Below are 22,597 nucleotides of genomic sequence, written 5' to 3'. Positions count from 1 at the left end.
TTTGAGAAATGTCTATTTGGATCCGCCCATTTTTTGATTGGGTTGTTTTTTGTTTTTTTGATACAGAGCTGCATGAGCTGTTTGTATATTTTGGTGATTGTCAGTCGCTTCATTTGCAAACATTTTCTCCCATTCTGTGGGTTGTCTTTTTGTTTTGTTTATTGTTTCCTTTGCTGTGCACAAGCTTTAAGTTTAATTAGGTTCCATTTGTTTATTTTTGTTTTTATTTTCATTACTCTAGCAGGTGGATCAAAGAAGATATTGCTGCCATTTATGTCAGAGGGTGTTCTGCCTATGTTTTCCTCCAAGAGCTTTAGAGTATCCAGTCTTATATTTAGGTCTTTAATCCATTTTGAGTTTATTTTTGTGTATGCTGTTAGAGAATGTTCTAATTTTATTCTTTTACATGTAGCTGTCCAGTTTTCCCAGCATCACTTATTGAAGAGACTATCTTTTCTGCCTTGTATATTCTTGCCGCCTTTGTCATAGATTAGGAGACCATGGGTGCATGGGTTTTTCTCTGGGCTTTCTATCCTGTTCTGTTGATCTATATTTCTGTTTTTATGCCAGTACCATACTGTTTTGATTGGGTGCATATATATTTACCATTGCTAAATCTTCTTGTTGGCTTGATCCTTTGATCATTATGTAATGTACTTCTTTGTCTCTTGTAAAAGTCTTTGTTTTAAAGTCTATTTTTTCTGGTATAAGTATTGCTATCCCAGCTTTCTTTTGATTTCTATTTGCATGGAATACCTTTTTTCATCCTCTTACTTTCAGTCTGTGTGTGTCTTTAGATCTGAAGCAAGTCACTTATAGGTAACATATATATGGATCTTGTTTTTTAAATCCATTCAGCCACTTTATGTCTTTTGATTGGAACATTTAGTTCATTTAGATTTAAAATAATTATTAAAGGTATGTACTTACTGCCATTTTGTTAATTGTTTTGGGGCTGTTTTTGTAGTTCTTTTTTTGTTGTTGTTCCTTCTTTTGTTCTCTTCTCGTGATTCAATGACTATGTTTAACGTTATGTTTCTATTTCTTTCCCTTTTTTTATATGTGTATGTATTATAGGTTTTTGGTTTGTGATTACCATGAGGTTTATATATAGCCATATATACAGAGTGTGTGTGTGTGATTATTTTAAGTTGCTGATCTCTCGATTTCAAATGCATTTTAACAACCCCCCATTTTTGCTCCCCTCCCCTCACAATTACTGTTTTTGACATATTTTCATCTATTTGTTTTGTCTTCCCCTTAACTGCTAATTGTGAGTATAGGTGTTTTACTACCTTTGTCTTTTAATCTTCCTGCTAACTTTGAATTTTGATTGGTTTACTAACTTTATATTTGCCTTTATAGATGAGCTTTTTCCATTCATAATTTTCATGTTTCTATTTGTGGCCTTTTCTTTTTCAGTTAGAGAAGTCCCTTTAACATTTCTTGTAAAGCTGGTTTGGTTGTGCTGAACTCTTTTAGCTTTTGCTTGTCTGTTATATTTTTGATCTCTCCAAATTTGAATGAAAGCCTTGCTGGGTAGAGGATTGTTGGTTGTAGGCTTTTGCTTTTCATAACTTTATGTATGTACTCCCTTCTGGACTGCAGAATTTCTTTTGGGAAATCAGTTGGTGGCCTTATGAGAGTTCCCTTGTACATAACTTATTGCTTTTCTCTTGCTGCTTTTAATATTCTCTCTTTATCTTTAATTTTTGGCATTTTAGTTACAGCATATTTTGATGTAGTCATCTTTGGTTTGATCCTGTTTGGGACTTTCTGTGTCTCCTAGTCTTGGATCTGTTTGCTTTCCAGGTTAGGAAGGTTTTCAACTATTATGTCTTCAAATATGTTCTCTGCCCCCTTCTCTGTCTCTTCTCCTTCTGGGACTTCTATAATGCAAATGTCAGTACACTTGATGTTGTCCCACAGGTCTCTTAAACTGTTTTTATTTCTTCTTATTTTTTATTTTTTCTGTTTAGCATCAGTGATTTCCACTACTCTGTCTTCCAGCTCGCTAATCCTTTCCTCTGTATCATTTAATCTACTGCTGATTCCATCTAGTGTATTTTTCTTTTCAGTTACTGTATTTTTCATCTGTTTGGTTCTTCTTTGTATTTTCTAAATCTTTGTTAAAAATTTCTAACTTCTTCCTCTGTTCATCCATTCTTCTTCTGAGTTCTTTGATCATTTTTACAGTCATTACCTTGAACTCTTTCTTGGGTAGATTGCCTATCTCTACTTTACTCAGTTTTTCTTCTCAGGTTTTATCTTGTTCCTTTTTTTGGAACATGATCCTATGTCACCTCACTTTGCTTGATTTCCTTTTTGTGTTTTTATATATCTGGTAGGTTGGTTATGTTTCCTGACCTTGGAGAAGAGGCCTTTTGTAGGAGACGTCCTATGTATCTCAGCAGCTTATTCCCTTCTGGTTGCCAGAGCTGTAGGTTCTAAGGGTGCCCCCTATGTGGGCTGTGTGGGTCCTTTTTGTGTGTGATGGGCTATTGTGGGCAGTTTGATATGCATGGCTGGCCCCTGCCTTGTGCAGAGGCTGCCAGCCGCTGGTTGGTGGGGCCAGGTCACAACACAACTGGCTGTGGAACAAACCCAGGGGGGCCCTGGGTCCCAGTGTGTGTGAGACTTTGTGTGAACCCTTTAAGAGTGAAGTTTCTATTTTCCACAACTTTCTGGATCTCCTGAAAGTAAGCCTTGCTGTCCTTCAAAGCTAAATGTTCTGGGGGCTTTTCTTCCTGGCACTAGATCCCCATGCTAGGAAGCCCAATGTGGGGCTCAGACACCTTGCTCCTCGGGGAGAACCTCTGCAGTTGTAGTTGTATGAGCCTTGACTGTACTGCAACTCTATCCTCCTACCCATCTCGTGGTTGTTTCTTCTTTATATCTTTTGTTGTAGAAGGTCTTTTCTAGTAGATTCTGGTCCTTCTTATCAATAGTTTCTCTATTAATAGTTGTGATCTTTGTTTGCCATGAGAGGAGTTGAACTTGGGGTATTCCTACTCCGCAGTCTTGAGAACTACCTTGTTTCATGTATTTTGAAGCTCTGTTATTAGGTGCATACACATTTAGGATTGTTATATCCTTTTGATGGAATAATGCCTTTATCATTTTGAAGCATGTCTTTTTATCTCTGGTTTATTTTTTGTAGTGAAGTCTACTTTTATACTAACTTTGTCTCTCCTAACTTTCTTTTGATTAGTATTTGCGTGTTATATCTATTCCTGTCCTTTTACTTTTAAACTTGCAAGTGTCTTAATGTACCTATTGGATGTTGCTTTTTAAAATCCATCTGACAATCCCTGCCTTTTATTTGGTGTTTTAGGCCTTTTGTATTGAATGTGATTAATGCCACGTTTGAGTGTAAATTTACGATCGTCCTAGTTGTTTTTTATTTTTCCCATTTCTCTTTGTTCCTTTTTCTCCTCTTTTGCTGCCTTCTTTTGGATTGAGTTATGATTCTTTTTTATCTTCATTATTAACTTCTGGGGATACCTTTTTCATATTTATTCTGGTTTGTGTTTTCTGAGCTATTTGTGTCCTAATTTCACATATATTAGATCTTATGATACTGCTCCCCAGCTCCTGCATGCTCTGTTCTGTTTTTTAATTTTTCCACTGCTGTGTGTGTGTGTGTGTGTGTGTGTGTGTGTGTGTGTGTGTCAGTTTGGGTAACTTCTTTTGATTTACTTCAAGTTAACCGATTCTTTCCTGTGCTGTGTTGAGTCTACTGATGAACCCATCAAAAGTATTCTTTATCTCTCACTGTGTTTTTTAATTTCTAGCATTTTTGATTTTTGTAGTTTCCATCTCTGCTGGAATTATCCATTTGATCATGCATGTTGCCCACCTTTTCCACTAGAGCCTTTACCATATTAATCATAGTTATTTTAAATTCTCTAATATTTCCAACATCTGGGACGTCTCTGGTCTAGTTCTGTTGATTGATTTGTCTGTTGATGGTCTGCTTTTTTCTTTTCTTCCTCTTCTTTGTACGTCTCAATTATTTGCTGAAAGCTGGACATTTCATGTTGGACAGTAGAGTATTTATGCCTAGAATTAGGCACACCTGGTCTTTTGTTAGGCCTTTAGTTGGGGAGGTTGATCAGTCTAATTGGGGATTGAACTGGGTTTGGATCTTATTACTCCAATAGTTACAATCAATGCACTACAGGCGTAAAATTGCCTTCTTTACCTTGTGTTTAGATTGGTGGCTGGTTTACCAAAGGGTTTTTTTCCATGCGCTTACCCTTCCCCAGCAGTAGATTGAATGTTTGCTGTATTGATGATAATGGTGGGAGTGGAGAAAGGGACATTCTCTGTTGTTCTGATGCATTTTCATTCTTAGGGGCAATATGTTTGAGTCTTAAGAGTGAGGTCTTCTCAGTGGTTTTACCCCTGCCCCAGCTGTAGGATCTAGACCCAGGATAGCATCCTGCCCCTACACCAGGGGTAGTTTTTTTTTGTTTTTGTTTTTGTTTTGTTTGTTTGTTTCTGTTGCCTTTTCCCAACTGATGTGAGTCTTCATCTGTACCCTAAACACAACAGAATTTGCTGCCCTTCTAGCAGCAGCTTAACATTTTTGCTCTATAGGTGAGATAGGAAGGCTCCAGGCAAGGCTTCATATCTTTCCCACAGCTACTGGTATCCCTCTCCCCTAGGCTTGCACCGTGAAAGGATACTTTTTCAGGTTTCTCACCCTTCCCCCAGTCTTTCTTAATGAGCTCCTGGTGAAATTTTTGGAGAAGGGGGTGCAAAGGGTGCAGTTTCCCTTTGTGTCCCTTCAGATACAGTTTCCTTTTGTGTCTTCCAGGGGTTCTGTTTTCTTGATGTAACCCACACTTGAACTTTTGCAATTTGTTAAAAATTTTAGCTGAAATTTTTTTACTGGCTTGTATGGCATCTGGTGTCTACCCTCAGTAAGTAAGTGCTCACATTTTGTTTCTCCCTATTTTTCCTTAGATATTGTATTAGTTAGTTGCCCTGTGTCCTTAGGTCTCTGAAGGGTGTAAGAAGACATAATGTTATAAATTAAATGTGTGTTTTTTTGTTTTCAGGGTAGGAGTAACTGTCTTTCAGCTTTCTACATCCTAAGCAAAGGCTGAAGTTCAGTTGTACTTCTTTGTATATGTGGTTGCTTTAGGATTTTCACTAAACATCTTTAATTTGTCACAGTCTAACTTCAAAAGTTATATTTCATTTCATGTAGAGTACAAGAAAAACCATATTATTGTACTTCCATTTATTCCCTCATAGCCTTTTTGCTATTGTTTATACATTTTACTACTACATATGTTATAAACAACAAAATATTTTTGCTTTAAGCAATTTTTAAAAGAGATTTCTTTAAATGAAAGGAAAAGTCTTTTTTTTTTAAATTAATTAATTTATTTATTTTTGGCTGTGTTGTGTCTTTGTTTCTGTGCGAGGGCTTTCTCTAGTTGCGGCAAGTGGGGCCCACTGTTCATCGCAGTGCGCGGGCCTCTCACTGTCGTGGCCTCTCTTGTTGCGGAACACAGGCTCCAGACGCTCAGGCTCAGTAGTTGTGGCTCACGGGCCCAGTTGCTCCGCGGCATGTGGGATCTTCCCAGACCAGGGCTCAAACCCGTGTCCCCTGCATTGGCAGGCAGATTCTCAACCACTGCGCCGCCAGGGAAGCCCAGGAAAAGTCTTATATTTACTAAAACTTATAATTTCTATTATTTTTCATTCCTTTTTGTAGCTTCAAATTTTCATCTAGTTCTTCTGCTTAAAGAACTTTTTTTTTTTGTTTCTCATACTGTGAATCTGCTGGTGATAAATTCTTTTAGCTTTTATTTAAAAAGTCTATTTCTCTCTCATTTTTGAAAGATAATTTTGCTGGATATAGAATCCTAGGTTGACATTTTTCCTTCAGAACTTTAAACGTGTCACTCCACTGTCTTTCACTTGTGTAGTATTTGAGGAGAAGTATGCTGCTACTTTTATCTTTCTTCTAGATGTCATTTTCTTTTTCTGACAGCTTCCCCCACTCCACCCTTTCCCACTTTATTGACGATTTTCTGCAGTTTGATTATGATGTGTCTTGGTGTGTGTTTTTTTTTTCCTGCATTGGGTCTTCGTTGCTGCGCACAGGCTTTCTCTAGGTGCGGTGAGCAGGGGCTACTCTTCATTGTGGTGCACGGGCTTCTCTTGTTGCGGAGCACGGGCTCTAGGCGCATTGGCTTCGGTGCTTGTGGCACGCAGCCTCAGTAGTTGTGGCTCGCAGGCTCTAGAGCGCAGGCTCAGTAGTTGTGGTGCACAGGCTTAGTTGCTCTGCGGCATGTGGGATCTTCCCGGATCAGGGCTCAAACCTGTGTCCCCTGCATTGGCAGGTGGATTCTTAGCCACTGCACGGGAAGTCTGGTATATTTTTCATTTCTGATGTATTTTCCATATCTAGAAGTTCAGTTTTAGGTATTTTTTTGTCCTCCATTTTCTTCCTCATTAGGTTTGTTTTCCTCTGCCTTCTGGAATCTAGGGAGTGTGTGACTGTTTTAACATCTTTGTCTGATAACTTTACCATCTGTGCTGTTTCTGAATCTGTTGCTGTTGATTGACTTTTCTCCCTGCCTAAGGGTTGAATTTTCCTGCTGCTTTGAATACCTGTTCTTTCTTTTCTTCTCTTCTCTCCTCTTCTCTTCTCCTCTCCTCTCCTCTTCTCTTCTCTCCTCTCTCCTCTCTCCTCTCTCTCTCCTCTCCTCCCCTCTCCTCCCCTCTCCTCCCCTCCTCTCCCCTCCCCTCCCCTCTCCTCCATTGGACTTTGCTTTAGTACACATTTGTCACTTCAGATTAGTTTGATCCTATCAAGGCTTTCTTTTGAGCTTTATTAGAGTGGTGAGAGCAGCCTTTAGTTTGGGGATAATTTATCCCTGCTACTGAAGCAGTACCTTTCTGAGAACATTACTCATTTCCCCATGGAATAGGTCTTTTTTGCTCTGGTTGATTAGAACTTGAACTGTTCCTAGCTCTGTCTGAGCTCTGGAGATTGTTCCACCTACCCCTTTCCAGTGGTCCTTTTCCCTGACCTCAGGTAGTTTCCTCCCATGCGTTGCATAGATGAGCATTTGACCAAAGACTCAAGGGAACTCCCCTAGAGAATTCCAGCACTTTCTTTCTGGATAGCCCTCTACTTTACAATATTTTACCTCACACATTCTAGCTATCTTGACCTCCCTGAACTGTGAGCCATTTCACTACTGAGCAAGACCGCTAGACTCTGTGGGTTACCTCTTCCTGTGCTGTAGCCTGGAAACTCCAGGCACAAAGCTTGGGCAGTTGTAGGAGTTCTCTCATGACCACTGTCCTCCCCTGCCTATTGTGCAATATCTGAAAACTCATTGTTCCGTGTGTTCTGTCTGATTTTCTAGTTAAGGTAGGATAGTAAATCCAGTATGTGTTGCTGGAAGTAGTAGTCTACTTCATGGTTAGAAGTAGAAGTCTGTCCTTCCAATTTAGCAAACTGATTTAGTCTCTCACTTCTTGATCTTTCTTTATTTCTCTCTTTATTAGGCACAACCTACTACTCTCATATCCTGCGTGCCTTCCTTCCCAGGAGTGTTGGAATGGACAAAGATAATACCTTTAGTAAGCTAATATGGATCACGTGGCTGTTTGCCACACAGACTAGAATTGAGATGTCTTCTGCAGCTGTTTTTATGGGCTGTAGAATAGAAGTGATTTGTACATCAGAACTCTTTGCTCTTGCCTCTTTTTGCTGGCATACCACCTGTAGCCTAACAAACCGGTTGCTGCATTTAATTTCTCATGCTTCCTAGTCTCCACCTTTCTTTTACCATCTTATTTCTTCTAACTCAATGTAAAAACAGACTCTTGAGGATCTGTTTTCACATTCGAAGGATGCACCTTTTATTGATATCACCAGGAAGTAAATTGGAACACTGGATTAAGCTGCCAGTCATGTGTGTCTGTGATCTCATCTGCAGGTCTTAGCTTATACTTTGTTTTTGGTTTTCTTTTTTATATATATATATATATTTTTTTTTTTGGCTGTGTTGGGTCTTCATTGCTGCGGGCTTTCTCTAGTTGCGGCGAGCAGGGGCTACTCTTCGTTGCAGTGTGCAGGCTTCTCACTGCGGTGGCTTCTCTCGTTGCGGAGCACGGGCTCTAGGCACACGGGCTTCAGTAGTTGTGGCACGTGGGCTCAGTAGTTGTGGCCCACAGGCTTAGTTGCTCTGCGGCATGTGAGATCTTCCCAGACCAGGGCTCGAACCCGTGTCCCCTGCATTGGCAGGCGGATTCTTAACCACTGTGCCACCAGGGAAGTCCCTAGTTTTTGGTTTTCTGAGCCTGCTTTTCTGGTTGTCACAGTATGAGGTTTTCATTTTGGAAGAGATGATAGGGGGAAAAGGAGGTTAGGTAAATCAAATGGCTGAGGATTCTAGAAAGCTAGTCTTGATATAGTCAGATTTAACTGCTGCATGTGGTTTTAGATATTGTGTGTATACAATAATGCCATAATTTGGAATGGGATTTTAGAGTTTACAGAATGCTTTCATATAAGTTATTTTATTAATCACTATTATAACTCTGCAGTGAGATAGAATATTCTCATGTTACAGATTATAAACCGAGGCTCAGAGAAGTTAAGGATGGAACTGGAATTAGAGCCCAGGCCTTCTGAGTCCTTAACCAGTTCCTTTCTGCTGTGTCACAGCATCCATGATGTCACAGCTTATGCCATGGGAAGTCAGATGTGAAGATTATATGCCAACAATACCTAATATCCTGGAGTATTTTGTAACCTATGTAAGAATAACTTGCCCATTTTTACTGCTACTTATTCCTTCTATTTGATGATTTTCTGAATGTGTTCCTCATATAAGTTCCTTGTGACTTTAGTCTTAGGAATTTCTCAAATGTTTTCCTCAGCTTTAGTTTTTCTTTTGATTTTGACCCAATATAGAGCTTAAATTCTGATAATCATGTTTCACTTACAGTTAGTTAACCTGCCTGAAGAGAAACTGTTTTGACAGTCTGACATTTGTTTGCCAGCTTCCTAAATTCTGTGCTACTCTTTTATAATATGAATTGTTTTCTTTCAGTACTTTTTTTTTTTAAATCAGCAGGTCACATTTTATTTCATTCCACAATACTCATCTAATGTCTACTAGATAAAAGAAGGGAGTGATCACCTCTACCTCAAGTTTATAAAAAGCTTTTCAGAGAAATGTATGCTTGCTTTGGATCTTAAAGAAAGGTGTTATTGGCAGAGGAAATAGCATGTTTAAAGGCCTGGAGTTATGAAGGAAGATAATGCATGCAGAGGACACAGGCTCTCTTTGGCAGGAGCATTGGAAATAGGGTAGAAAAGAGTGGGAAGAGGGAAACTGGGTAGATAGACAGGACAGGCCCTTTCATACTGAAAATTTTATCCTATGAAAATGAAACATTGGAAGGTATATAATGGAGAAATTACTTGATCAGTTTTGCATTTTAAAATTATCATTCTGACAGCCATGTGGAAGATAAGTGGAGAGCCAGGTTGGGGGAAGGGATAAATTAGGAATTTGGGAGTAACGTAGACATACTACTACATATAAAAGAGATAAACAAGGATCTACTATGTATAGCACAGGGAACTATACTTAATATTATGTAATAACCTATATGGTAAAAGAATCTGAAAATGAATATATGTATGTGTAAATCACTTTGCTGTACATCTGAAACTAACACAACATTTTAAGTCAACTATACTTCAATAAAAGATAATTAATTTTAAAATGTAAAAAAAAAAAAAAAAAAAGTGGAGAGCCGGAAAAGTGATATATCATAATCAGGGAGACTAGTTAAGGAGTTACTGCAGTACTGCAAGTGAGAAACCATGAGGGGCTAGGGCAACCATCCCCAACCTTTTTGGCACCAGGGACCGGTTTTGTGGAAGGGTGGGGAGGGAGTGGTTCAGGTGGTAATGTGAGCGATGCAGGGGGGATGGTTCAGGCAGTAATGTGAGCGATGGGGAGCGGCAGATGAAGCTGCGCTCACTCGCCTGCTGCTCACCTCCCGCTGTGCGGCCCGGTTCCTAACAGACTGGTCCGCAGCCCAGGGGTTGGGGACCCCTGGTCTTAGGGCATCACTCTTTGAATGGTTATTGAAGGGGTGGAGGAAGATATTAAGAAAGTAGAATGTACACTGTCAATGCAATATGAGTAAAAGGAAGGGTGGTCCAGTTTATCGCTGATGTTTTTAACTTGGGTGGGTTGTGGAAGAAGAACAGGTTTCCCACCCAGGTCCATCTTGGGGTGGCAGAGGGAAGTTAAATAACAGTTTATTTTGACATTGCATTTAAGGTGCCTGTTGTACACCCAGGTAGAAACATTCACTAGGCATTTGGATAAATAGGTATGGAGCTCAGAAGAAAACAGTGCGGCAATTAAAGATGCAAAAATCCTAATAATTTAAACCGGTGGTCTCTAAAATGGGGTATGCAAACTCTGTAGTAGGTGTGTTACAACAAAAATGTTTGAATACATATTTACTTTCTGTTTCTTCTTTTCAAATTTTCTATTTTTGTATGTTTTATAATGTATAAAACATTTTAGAACAGTAATGCATATGCATGATTTATAAATAAGTACATATGTATGAGAATATGCTTAAAATATTTTTGGAGATACTAATTTAAACTGGTTGGAACTAGTGATCACTCTGAACATTTTGCTTTACAATAATAACCTGGAGGACTTTTAAAAAAATACATATTTCTAGACCTTATCTCCAGAGACTCATTTATTAAGTGTGTAGCAGGAAATATGAAAAGTTCATCTTTTAATTTAATTCCACAGGTAATTCTGATAACTGGCCAAGTTTGAGAATCACACATTAAAACTGGAAAATATGTAGAGTATAGAAAGAGAAGATAAGGAAAAGATAGACAGGTTTGAATGACACTTTGCTGATTCTAAAAGCTCCAACTATGTTAATTCTTATTCTTTTGATTTTAATAATCTGATAGAATGGCCAGAGTCAGTATTGAATTGATTATCTCCAATAAGCTAAAATTAACATTAAAAATTCAAAAGTCTGTTTTAATGTTATATATTCCATTTTTGGCACAGGTTTCTCTCCTGTATCTATGCAAATTATATCAAACATTCAAGTACCTAGAGAGAATATGTTCCTTAAGTGTGTAAAATTCTGCATTACTTAGATCTTAGATCCTTCAGAATATTAACCTTGGAAGGCTAAGGGCAAAAGGGTATATGAATTAAAGCCTATTCTCCATTCTGAAATGGAGAGATTGCTAACAACACCTAAAAACTGCCTTCTGTGAATGAAAGTATGAGAAAAGGATGAAAGTGTAATGTGAATTCCTGGAAGGATCATGTAGTAAAAACTTTTGAGGACTGTTATGGGCTGAATTGTGTCCCCCCACAAACTCATATGTTAAAGTTCTCACTGCCACCACCGCAGAAGGTGATCGTATTTCAAGGTAGGACCTTTAAAGAGATGATTAAGTTAAATGAGGCCATTAGGGTTGGCCCCCATCTAATCTGACTGGTGTCCACATAAAAGGAGGAAATTTGGACACACAAAGAGACACCAGGGATACACATGCACAGAGTAAAGACCATGTGAGGCCATAGTAAGAAGGTGGCCATCTGCAAGCCAAGGAGAGAGGCCTCAGAAGAAACAAAACCTGCTGACATTTTGATCTTGGACTCCTACCCTCCAGAACTGCGAGAAAATAAGTTTCTTTTATTTTAACTACCAAGAATGTGGTATTTTGTGGGACTTCCCTGGTGGCTCAGTGGTTGAGAATCCGCCTGCCAATGCAGGGGACATGGGTTCAATCCCTGGTCCGGGAAGATCCCACATGCTGTGGAGCAACTAAGCCCGTGAGCCACAGATGCTGAGCCCACGTGCCACAACTACTGAAGCCTGCATGCCTAGAGCCCTGCTCCGCAACAAGAGAAGCCACCGCAATGAGAAGCCCGTGCACCACAACGAAGAGTAGCTTCCGCTCACTGCAACTAGGGAAAGCCCACGTGCAGCAATGAAGACCCAGTGCAGCCAAAAATAAACAAACAAACAAATAAATGAAATAACATTAAAAAAAAAGTCAGTGTATTTCCCAAAGGCAGTAATAAATACTATCTTTAAAAAATAATAATAATAATGTGGTATTTTGTTATGGTAGCTCTAGCAGACTAATAGAAGGACAGTAAACCACTTGTTCAACTTTACAGTTACACTAATGAAGAAATAATATATGCAGGTTTTAAAACTCTTATGGTCTTGTTTCTTGAATCAAAAGAAGCAAAAAGTATTTAAGGTATAATTATATTACCCAGAGTTTCTTACCCCTATGAAATTGATTTAAACTTGGTGAGTCATAAATATTAATAGTAGCTCCTGCCTAAACATAATTTAGTAATTTTAGTGTAATTGTTACTTTCGGATGGGATCCCCGGTATGTTTTGAGGTATAGGTATTTCTTTCATAAGATAGAATTTTTTATGATTGCTAGCAGCTAATGTAATTTTGCAATTATAACATTTGTAGCTAAGTTAAATGATGATTAGGATAATGACTGTTTAGTTACCTTTGTCCTACAGTATTCCTCCAGATTATAGTTCTTGTCTAGTGAATGAGCAAGTCTTCAGGTATTAGAATGGAAGGTAGCATTTTGTTATCTAGTTCCTAATTTACTACCTTTCATTCCATTTACCAATTAAACATTATTATTTTCATGCATAATGTTTTCTTTTATCACCCACATTTTGAGAAAGTCAGTTTGTTACTTTTAATATTGATTTTTATTATGAATTATCTCAAGTATATACAAGTCTAGATTATATAACCACCAATCAGTACTCCCCCTTGCTTAGCTTTTTAAGCATTACAGATATAATCAAAATCTCCTCTGCAACTTCTCCTGTTCCCTTTTCTTCAATCCAAAAGTAATCACTCTCTTAGATTTGCTGTTTATTCCCATATATTTTTTAGATTATTAGATTAGTATTCACATCGACATTTTTTGGTCTGTTTTAATAACTTTTAGTGCCATTCTGTTGCCATTCTGTGCCTTCTGCAATTTGCTTTCTGGTTCAGATTAGGATTTTGAGATTTATCCATGCTGACACATGTAACTCCAGCTACTTGTTTTCTCTGTATATAATAATATTCCACTGCATGAATTTACCACAGTTTGTTTTCCTCTTTGGGCACTTAGGATGTTTGCAGTTTTTTGCTATTATAAACAGTGCTGTAATAAAAAATTTTCTATACATCTCCTTGTACAAATGTGCCAGAATTTCTGTAGAGTATATACCTAGGAATGGCACTGTTTCTCTGATTACCAGTGAATCTGAGCATATTTCATGTTATAGTTTTATTGGCTATTTGGAATTCCTGTTCTGTGAAAATCTTGTTATATCAGAGTCCAGTCAGGAGACAGAAACCACACAGTAATTTCAACAAAGTGTAACATGAAGGATTATTAACAGAGGAATGAAGTCACAGGACAAGGAGAACTCTATGAAACATACAGAAATAGCAGATGCAGGTAGCAGACACCATCCCTAGGACTGAGATAGAGCACTCAAGGAAGAGGCTATTTCCTCTTGTCAGTGCTGAGATTCTGACCCAGAGAGTGTGACAGTAGTCCCTGAGGTGCTACCCCTCTGAGACTGCTGGAAATCTGCCCTCTGGAGTGCTGGGGGGAAGACTTCCACAGGAACTCAGCACAAGCTGCCTGAGGTGGTGTGGAAGAAGTATTTCAAGGGGAGGTGCCTGGCAGGTGACATTGCACAGTGAAACTGCCTGCAGGGTTGTGGTCCTGGGCAAAGCTGCCCATGGGAGGGTGCCACTGCTGTTAGCACCTGGGCACTAAAAAATAAAATTCACACCCTGCAAGAATTGAATAAGTTGAGCACACTGGAACCAGAGAGAGAAACCTCTTCCTCTTCCATTGTAAAGGACAGTTTGGTAGAAGTAATTCAGCAAAATGTTAGCCACATAATGGTTTAAGTGGGCCTCTGTGGGGCTGATGTAGAACCCTAGCCATGATTTATAGCGTTAATTCTATAAGAAGTATATTCAGAGTACTAGATAGTAAGTACTAGGTATTAAGTATTTTCCTTAATCTTCCACCTCTTTTCTATCCTCCTTGTCTCTCACATCTCCTTCCCCTTTTCTTATGTCTTCTAATTTTCTTATATCTCATCCTTTCTTATTTCTTCTTCCTCTGAATAGCAATACTCCACCATTCCTATTTTCTGTTGCTCTGTGACTTCCTTCATCTTTAAGTCCTCTGTGGTCAGATGTGCTCTCTAAGTTTCTAGAGCAGTGAATTATAGGCATGCTTTGTACCCAAGTGTGTAAAGCTGTAAGGGCATAGTGAAGCTGGAGGGAAAGTGTCAAGACTTTCTCTCTATACATATCATACATTGCAAAGTACAATATGGGTTGAAATAGTTCTTGAAAATAGTCCTTTAGAAATCTTATAATTGTTCCCTCTGCCTTCTGGTATAAGTCTAGCTTTTTAATACATAAAATCCCCCCCCCCTTTTTTTTTTTTTACTATGTATGTATGTATGTATTTATTTATTTTTGGCTGTGCCAGGTCTTAGTTGCAGCATGCGGGATCTTTTTTAGTTGTGGCATGCGAGATCTTTAGTGCGGCATGCGAACTCTTAGTTGCAGCATGTGGGATCTGGTTCCCCAACTAGGGATCGAACCTGGGCCCCCAGCATTGGGAGCGTGGAATGTTAGCCACCGGACCACCAGGAAAGTCCCAATACATAAAATCTTTACTGCCAGAATTCCCCTACCCACACATAAGAGATCCACTCAGGCTTTTGCTTAAATGAAGGAAGTGTTCATAGTGGAAAATGGACCTTGTAATTGTTTTCTAGTCAAGGAGAACCCACATTTTTCTTTTGATTCCAGTAAAGGCCCACCTTTTATCATGATTTGCCTAAGAGTTATAATTAGGATAATAACTTGGTTATTTTCTTCCAGGCAGGTGGTAATGATAAGTACTAGTCTTTATATTAAGTTTAAATTGACTTTCAATGAGTGTTTTATAAATGAAACGTAATTCTTTATTAATCTAGTTCCAGCATATTAATTTAATCCATTAGCCCTTTGAAAAATTTGTCTCTGGTCCCTGTCTACATACTCTGTTGTATAACAGATGTATCCAGATCTTTCCATTCCATAACTACAAAGTGAGGTGACATTTTAAATATTTATCTGTGCAAGTCCCTATCAGCATGAGATTCTGTTGCATATGATTTTTAAAAGCCAGAATAACAGTGGCTTTAAACACAAAAGGGTCTATTTCTCTGTACCTAAAGGAAATATGGATGTCTAGAGTTCAGGGCTATGTGACAGCTCCACTGTAATCAGGGACAGAGGCTCCTTCTGTTATTCAGCTTTCCATTCTTTGTAAGTGACTTGATCTAAGAGAGTTTCAGGAGCTCAAGACATAGGTAGCAGAAAAGAAAGAGGGGAAGGTCAAAGAGCTGTACCACCAGTAATTTCTGCTGTATCCTATTACCCAGATTCAATCACATGACCAAACCTAGCTGCCCAAGGAGACCAGAAATAGTCTTTTTACTGAACATATTACTGCCCTGAATAAATTGGTATTCTGCTATAAGGAATAGGGGGAGGATAGCTATAGGACGGGCATCTAGCAGTTTCTTCCAAAATATGTGATCTTTATTTTTGCTGAATGTATTAGGATTCTCCTGAGAATAACAGAGATTATAAGGAATTGGCTCATGCAGATTTAGAGGTTGGCAAGTCCAAAATTTGCAGAGATGTCGCAGTTCAAATCCAAAGGCCAGCCGGCTACTGTTAGAGCCAGGAAGAGCCAGTGTCCCTGTTCAAATCACCAAGCAAGAAGAGCTTAATATTCCAGTTTTGAAGGCTGTTGACAGAATTCCTTCTTATTTGAGGGAGGGTCAGCCTTTTGTTCTATTCAGGCCTTCAACTGATTGGATGAGGCCCACCCACATTATGGAGGGCAGTCTCCTTTTCTCAGTCTATGGATTTAAATGTTAATCTCATCCAAAAACGCCTACACATTGACATGTACACACTGCTATATTTAAAATAAGTAACAAGGACCTACTGTATAGCACAGGGAACTGTGCTGAATATTCTGTAAATAACCTAAATGGGAAAAGAATTTGAAAAAAGAATAGATACATGTATATGTATAACTGAATCACTTTACTCTACACCTGAAACTAACACAACACTGCTAACCAAATGTACTCCAATATAAAATAAAAATAAACAAATAAATAAATAAAAACAAAAACACCCTCACAGAAACAGCCAGAATGTTTGACCAAATATCTTGGTACCCTGTGGCTCAGTCAAGTTGATACATAAGATTAACCACTCTGCCTATAAAATTAAAACATGTATATTATCGACATGCCAAACATTATAGATATTTATAATATGGAAACAGAAAGATCCTTATAGTCCCATGTCCCCGAGATATCTGTTAATAATAGCTTAGTGTATTTTTCTCCACTTATTTTCAGTACATATGTATACTTTTATAAAACAGGATTATACTATTTATTCATATATATGCACATGCACAAATATATATACATGCAGTATTATGATTTAATTTTTTCATTTTTATTTTAGACATTATTCCATGTCTTCTGAGCATTATTTCACTGTGGATTATTGTCCATTCATTCATATTTTGATTTATTTAATGAATATTTTTAACACCTACTGTGTGCCAAGCATCATTTACATAGTCAATCATCTGTTGGTAGAAATATAGGTCATTTTGTTTGTTTGTTTTTATTTGTTTTCTATTGCAAAATGAGATAAACATCTTTGTACTGTATCTTTAGGCATTTTTGCAATAGTTCCTATAAAGTGTATTTCTAGAATTGATCTGTAAAAGATAGAAGTGTTTTTAGGTTTTAAAAGGTACTGCTAGGCCAGAGTTTCTCAGCCTCAGCACAGTTGACATTTTGGGCCAGACAATTCATTGTTGGCTGGGAGGGGTGATGTGGGGTGGGGGGAGCTGTCTTGTGCACTGTAGGATGTTTAGCAACATCCCTGGCCTAGATGCCGGCAGCACCACCACCCCAAACCCTGATGAGTGAGGGATGAATCTGAGGGTGACTTAGGAGATAAAATGAATAGTCCTCAGTGTGTGTCCAGCTATAGTTGTAAGACACATGTAAGGAGGAGACATCTTGGATGACTCCCAGATTTCTGTCTTGGGTGACCAGCTAAATACTGTCAGCACACCACTTACCATGATAGGGAATACAGATGGAGTAACAGGTTTGTGTTCTGTTTTGTTTCTTCCAGGAACCTAATGTGTTCCATGGCTATTTGTGATTCTGGTAACTATTGATCTTTCTACTAGGAGATGTTTAGTTGGCAGTTGAATGTTTGGATGTAGAGTTCAAGACAGAGGCCTGAACCAAAATGATGTAGTACTTGACCGCATACTGCTGGAATTTAAAGCTTAGGTATAAAGCTCCCAAGACATCTATCCAGAGGATACATGCTTAGATTTATTGGGCTGGCCAAAAAGTGCCTTTGGTTTTTAAGTTAAAGACACATTTTTAATTTACACCAAGAAATTTATTGAAGAACATATTCACCCTTTTCTTCCACTGCCTTCTGCCATTTTTCAGGCAACTACATCAGTCCATCTTCCCCAAATTTTTATCTTTTTGAGAAAAAAACGATTCCAAGGTGCCTTTTATAGTCTTCCAGGGAATTGAAATTTTTTCCATTAAGAGAATTTTTTTTTTTTAATTTTTAAAATTTTATTTATTTCTGGCTGCATTGGGTCCTCGTTGCTGTGCCTGGGCTCCCTCTAGTTGCGGCAAGCAAGGGGCCACTCTTCGTTGCGGTGCACGGGCCTCTTACTGTGGTGGCCTCTCCCGTTGCGGAGCACGGGCTCCAGGTGCGCAGGCTTCAGCAGTTGTGGCACGCGGGCTCAGTAGTTGTGGCGCACGGGCTGAGCCGCTCCACAGTATGTGGGATCCTCCCAGACCAGGGCTCGAACCAGTTTCCCCCGCATTGGCAGGCGGATTCCTAACCACCGCACCACCAAGGAAGCCCAAGAGAATTTTGTAAAGACCTAAATAAATGGAAATCCGGAGGTGCAATATCTGGTGAATACAGCGGATGAATTGGAACTTCCCAACCAAGCTGTAACAGTTTTTGCCTGGTCATCAAAGAAACATGCGGTCTTGCATTATCTTGATGGAAGATTATGCGTTTTCTGTTGACTAATTCTGGATGCTTTTCATCAAGTGCTGCTTTCAGTTGGTCTAATTGGGACAGTACTTGTTGGAATTAATCGTTTGGTTTTCCGGAAGGAGCTCATAATAGAGGACTCCCTTGCAATCCCACCATATACACAACATCACCTTCTTTGGATGCAGACTGGCCTTTGGTGTGGTGGATGGTGGTTCATTTCGCTTGCCCCATGATCTATTCCATTCCACATTATTGTATAGTATCCACTTTTCATTGCCTGTCACAATTTGTTTGTAAAATGGAACGTTTTCATTACGTTTACGTAGAGAATTGCATGCAGAAATACAGTCAAGAAGGTTTCTTTTTTTGCTTAACTTACGTGGAACCCAAACATCAAAGTGATTAACATAACCAAGCTGGTGCAAATGATTTTCAGCGCTTGATTTGGATATTTTGAGTATGTCAGCTGTCTCCCGCGTGGTATAACGTTGATTGTTCTCAATTAATGCCTCAATTTGATCGCTATCAACTTAAACTGAGCTACCCGACCGTGAAGCATTGTCCATCGAGAAATCTCCAGCACAAAATGTCTCAAACCACTTTTGACACGTTCGATCAGTCACAGCACCTTCTCCATAGGTTGCACAAATCTTTTTTTGCATTTCAGTTGCGTTTTTACCTTTCTTGAAATAATAAAGCATAATATGCTGAAAATGTTGCTTTCTTTGGTCTTCAATATTAAAATAGCTACACAAAAATTCACCAGTTTTGGTAAGTTTTTTTAAATGCACGCTGATATGACAGCTGTCACATACAATCTAACAAAATTGTTTTGAATGAAGTTAAAGACAACTAAGTGCTACTAGAGTCATCGTATGAAAAAAACCGAATGAACTTTTTGGCCAACCCAATATTAGGCTCAAGAGAGGAAAAGATTTGAGAGTGTAGATGTGTGCTAAAACTTGTTTTACTCTTTTTAACTCTGCTTTTTACTTCCATGGTTTTTATGGGGAGGCATGCTTGGCTCTGGTTTGTAAGTCCCGTAATAGCCTGGCAATGTAAAATTTCCCAAATTGTTTATTTAAAAATTACAAACACAACTAACTAGCCTGTATTTCTTGGGGAGAGAGATAAAAAGGGACCTTTTCCTGTTTGAGAATGTAGGTTGCATTGTGTGGTAGAAAGAGTTTGAACTTTGGAGTCAACTTTGGTTGGAATCTTGGTTCTCATAATACTTGTTTGCCTCTAGGCAAATTATTTAGGTTCACTAAAAGTCATTTTACTCATTTGTAAAACTGGGGAAGTCATAGCTATCTTTAAGATTACTGTTAAGGTTAAATGAGATGAGCTTTTGGATGTGGAGGATAATGGCAGCTGTCCAAATCTAAATCTCTCCACACATTCTCCCCAAAAGCCACATACACATAAGCCATACATAGCTGACACCTATAGCATTACTATGAGAGAGACAGTACCACAAATTTTAAATTACTTGTAAGTAAAGGAACAGCAAATTACAATAGCTCTTGTTACTGCTATAAATCTCTGAATCTGGAGACTGGGGCAGGGAGAGGCTTAAGAGACAGTGAAAAAAGAGAGGAGATTAGAGGTTAAAATGAAGCACAAAAGCACCCTCAGAAAGAAAATGTTCTCCACACAGCTGGCAAAATACGAACACAGGCTTGGGACTTGGTAATTCATAGCACTAACTGTAGGGATGGTGTGTGAAAGTGAGAGGGACCAGAAGTAGTAGCATCAGAGAAACATTGCTGGTGGGAGAGGAGAAAGAGAAAGGATACTGCCCCTTGGAGCCATGGCAATAAGAGGAAAGAAGTAAGGAGAAAATGAAGGGTCCTGGAGAAATGAAAGAAGAACAAGGCACACCAATCCAGTCTTCACTCACCACTACCACCACTGCCACCACCATAACATCCATCCGTTAAAGGAGCTGCTCTTAATAATCTGCAGCAGCAGACACTCTGGAACTAAGAAGTCCATCCATAAAATGCTCATGAGCAGAAATAAATCAAATGCCATACAAAGCTACTCTAAGAGGAATACAGAAAATGTGAGATCAGTACATTTCCACTGATTATAGTTCTTCCGCCAAAAGCAAACACAAAACAAAGAGAAACTATATTGTAGCACTCCAACCAAATATTCTCAAACAAACTTAGGGACATACTAATAGGGGCATTGATGAAAGGAATGTTGATGTAAGGGGCACTGATGAAAGGAAGGAAAACAACCAAAAGAATGAAAATGAGATGCAGAAAGAAGTAAAAAGCTTCATAGAGAAAGTGGTTGAAATGCAATACAAGCGAAGGAAGACCCAACATACTTATAATTGGAGTCTCTGAAGAAGAAATCAGTGGAACAGAACTAATCCAAGGAAACTTTTGAGAAATAAGAGGAAAACTGAAATCTACAAATTAAAAGGACCCACCTTGGCAAATTGATTCAGAACAATGAACTCTGAGTCATAAACTGTTAGAATTTAAAGACTAGTAAAACTGTTAGATTTTAAAGGCAAATTTTTTTCTGGGCCTCCTGGTGGGGGAGAAAAAAATCACATTACTAGTTAAAAAAATTAGGCTTACATCAGACTTCTCTAGAATGATATACAAAGGAAGGCTACAGTAGAGCATTTTTTAAAACTCAAGGAAACAAAGTTCAAGCTAACCAACCTGTCCTTCAAGTATCAAGGCTATAGATAAGCAGTTTTGAACATGAAAGAATTTAGGAAATCCTTAGTGAGAATTTAATATATTGTAGATCCAAGACTAAAACAGTGGTGGGGACATGGGTGTAATTGTTATATGTAAGTGGGTAGAGAGAGAAAGGGAAAAATAGAATAAGATCATTCTCTATTATATAAGTAATAAGTGGGAATTTTGGATACCACTTAAAATGGACAGACCAGGTAATAAAAGTTTAAATAAACAAAAAAGAGACTTAGGACACTGTAAAATACATTCATACTCACACACGCATGTGTGAAGGTAACCCCTAGAACCAAAAATGCAAATATTCATAAATACCAAAAGAATTTTTTGAAAAGCAAAATCATCAACTAGAGAGAGTAAGTAAAATCATCAACTAGGAGAGTAAGAATAATAAAAAACAGTAATTATAGAAAAAGAGAGTTCAAACATATCAGTTATATCAATAAGCATAAATGGGCTTAACTCACGTATTAAAAGAAAAAGATTTTAAATGGCTTCATAAAGCAAAACCCAATTCTGTGCTGTATACAAGAGACACATCTAAAACAGAGAGAAAGGTTAAAAATAAAAGGATATACAAAAACATCACAGGCAAATGGAAGCAATAAGAAAGCAGGGGTTGTAATCTTGATAGACAAAGTAGAATCTAGCACACACGCAAAAAATCACCAAACACAACAGAGTGTACTTTATAATGTTAAAATCCAAAATTCTCAACGAATTTATATTTTTGATATCTATCCACCAAATAACACAGCAAACACCTGACTATAGCAGAATTGCTATAGCAGAATAAAGGATAATGCAAGAAGAATTAGAAACACATAATAGGAGATTTTGAATACATCACAGTACAAGTCTGGTACAAGATGTTTCAGGATCATCTAGTAAATTTTCTGTTTCAAACCAGGAATTGGCCATTTCTTTAAGGAAATGATATTTAGAGATCACGATCTTTATATCAGGAGTGCTCACTTATACGGGGTTGGTCTTTATTTCTAGGCCTTTTTGGCACACAGAGCTTAGGGTAATTTTTTTTTAATAGAAAATATACATCATTATTTCATGCTGACATTTCTAATTGAAATTTAAAATATAGATTTATTTCTTTGATTTTTATATTTGTATGTCTTTTTACCTGTGCTGAAAATCTTGGTTTCTAATGATATTAATTTATTCTAATGATGAATGAAATTAATATATTCATCTTAATCTACAGTTTCAAATTAGCAGTACCAATATTATTACAATTATAACAGTGTAGCTACTGCAAAAGGTTTAAGATATGTTTGCAGTTCTTTTTGTACATAAGGTATATCCTAATATGTATATACAAATTACTGTGTTTTGAATCCTCTTGAAATAACTTCTCTATATGTGGATAAACCACCAACTCTATAGTAAGGTTCATTTTTTTTTTTCATTTTGCTTTTTATTTTTAGGGTTTTGTTGTTTCAATTTTATTTTTGCTTTATGGGTTTTTTAAATATTTTAGGGCTTCCCTGGTGGCACAGTGGTTAAGAATCTGCCTGCCAATGCAGGGGATACGGGTTCAAGCCCTTGTCCGGGAAGATCCCACATGTCACGGAGCAACTAAGCCTGTGTGC

General features: G+C 38.1%; 1 protein-coding gene across 10 annotated transcripts in view; it reads left to right on the top strand.

Annotated features, from left to right (window-relative positions):
• Positions 1-22,597, top strand: part of DDHD1 (DDHD domain containing 1) — a 91,643-nt gene that overhangs the window by 17,188 nt on the left and 51,858 nt on the right. The gene's annotated exons all lie outside the window — the stretch shown is intronic.

This window comes from Balaenoptera acutorostrata, chromosome 3 (assembly GCF_949987535.1).
Source record: "Balaenoptera acutorostrata chromosome 3, mBalAcu1.1, whole genome shotgun sequence".
NCBI lineage: Eukaryota > Metazoa > Chordata > Mammalia > Artiodactyla > Balaenopteridae > Balaenoptera > Balaenoptera acutorostrata.
Note: the sequence above shows the minus strand (reverse complement) of the source record. Positions and strands in the feature narration are given on the sequence as shown.